Source organism: Mesocricetus auratus, unplaced genomic scaffold (assembly GCF_017639785.1).
Source record: "Mesocricetus auratus isolate SY011 unplaced genomic scaffold, BCM_Maur_2.0 Super-Scaffold_100021, whole genome shotgun sequence".
Classification (NCBI taxonomy): Eukaryota; Metazoa; Chordata; class Mammalia; order Rodentia; family Cricetidae; genus Mesocricetus; species Mesocricetus auratus.
The window spans coordinates 33,512,609-33,514,376 of NW_024429202.1; the positions used below are offsets into that span (position 1 = coordinate 33,512,609).

A 1,768-nucleotide genomic window follows, 5' to 3' on the forward strand; every position below is an offset into this window, starting at 1 on the left:
AGAGCTAGGCCAGGCAAAGAGGAATCACAAATGAAGAAGAATAATGATCACAGGTCTGGAAATAAACTCGTGGCTTTGCAGTTGCTGGGAGGTTGGGGCTATAGAAGCCAAGCTCACACCTTTAATCCCAGCATCCAGAAGCTAGGATTAAGAGATAGAACTATTTCTGTGATTTCAAGGACACTCAGGGATATGAAAGTCTGAAATAGAACTATAGTTCATGCCTTTAATCCCAGCACTAGAGGTACATAAAAGACAGGGGCAAGGATTCAGTAGGGGCGTTCATTCTCTAGCCATGATGAGGAGAGGTTTGCATTCTGAGGATTGGTGAGGCTGATGGAGACAAAAACAGCTCATTCAGCCTGAGATAGAGGTAAAAAGCCAATGATCTCTGCTTTGCTTTTCTGATATTCAGCTTGAAGCTTGAACCCTAATATCAGTCTCTGTGTCTTCTGTTTACTCATGTTACATGGGAGATCCAGGTCACTGTGCCAGACAGAAAGGACTAGGTCCTTACACAGATAAGACTACAAGTATATTAGAGTGAGTGGCAAATTGAATTCTGAATGTCAAAATTGAAAGTGGACCACAAGCTAACAAACCGAATTTTCACTGCCATTTCCCTATTTTCTCCTGTAATGGAAGTCTCTAACTCCTTGGTCTAATCAAGTACTATCCAATCTTTAATATTCAGGGAAATTCCTTCTTTGTGTAGTTTCTAGTGATTGCTGTACTGAAAATGCTGGCTATATGTCAAAACTTAAAACTTCAAGACACAATATTATATTTAGTTTATGCATGGTTCCATGAGTTCTAATTTAATATCTAAAAAGACTACAAAACTCTTGAATGTCATATATGTAAACACTCTCATATGGATTCTCAAAGCTTCCTTCGAAAAGCTCTGGGAAATTCTGGGATAAAATTTAAAGGGTCCTCGAGGTACCTGCTCATCTTAACATGTGTGCGAAGTTAAAATTTCCTCATATATTTCAAGCATATCTTATTTATCACAACAGATCTGCACACGCCCACTTTTAATTAATCCAAACAATAAATGTACATGTTCAAATATAAACTAATGTTTTTCACCTTAGTGACTATTTTGTTTTGAAATACATTAACTAGTTTTTTAAGTTACCACACAAGTGAAAGGTGTCATGGATGTGTTATTATTCAAAGTGAATTAATAATTACGTTGTAAAATCTTAGCCTTAATTTCCAGTACTTTAAATGATAGAATCCATATGCATGAAAGCTCTTTGGAGTTGATAGAGTTTTTTGCTTTTTAAATATAAAGCACTTCATGAGTTTGCATGTGCTCCTTGCACAAGGAATTGCTACCCTTCTCTGCTTCGTTTCAATTTCAGTATAAGTGCTGCCAAAGCAAGCACTTCTGTCGTGTTTAGGAATCACAGGACATATGCCTAACTTATACTGAGAAGTTGGGTTGAACAATATTTGTTCTAGATCATTGTAGCGTTGCTCACCACTTAGGTGACTGTGAACCTTTATACCTCACTGTGACATGCTTCTGAGGGGCACATTTCTTGTGCTAGACTTCTCACATGGAAAAAGTGTTGAGACTGACATGCATTGACAGACATTTAAAGGGAAGGGAAGTTGTTCCAAAAGATAAGCTCTATCTACCATGAGTCAGTCTGAGTATGGTGAAGTATGTTTCTACTCTCAGCTAGGATCTACCTATCCATGAGCCCCAAATCCCCTGTAACATGCCTGGGTTCACTTGCTCTGGCAAGTCTGCAAT

General features: G+C 38.1%; 1 non-coding gene across 1 annotated transcript; it reads right to left on the reverse strand.

The window, feature by feature from the left end:
• Nucleotides 1–1,288: 1,288 nt before the first annotated feature.
• LOC121133401 lies at nt 1,289–1,394 on the reverse strand. Its single transcript, XR_005870228.1, has one exon. It is a non-coding gene; the product is annotated as a U6 spliceosomal RNA (small nuclear RNA).
• Between the last annotated feature and the right edge of the window lie 374 nt (nt 1,395–1,768).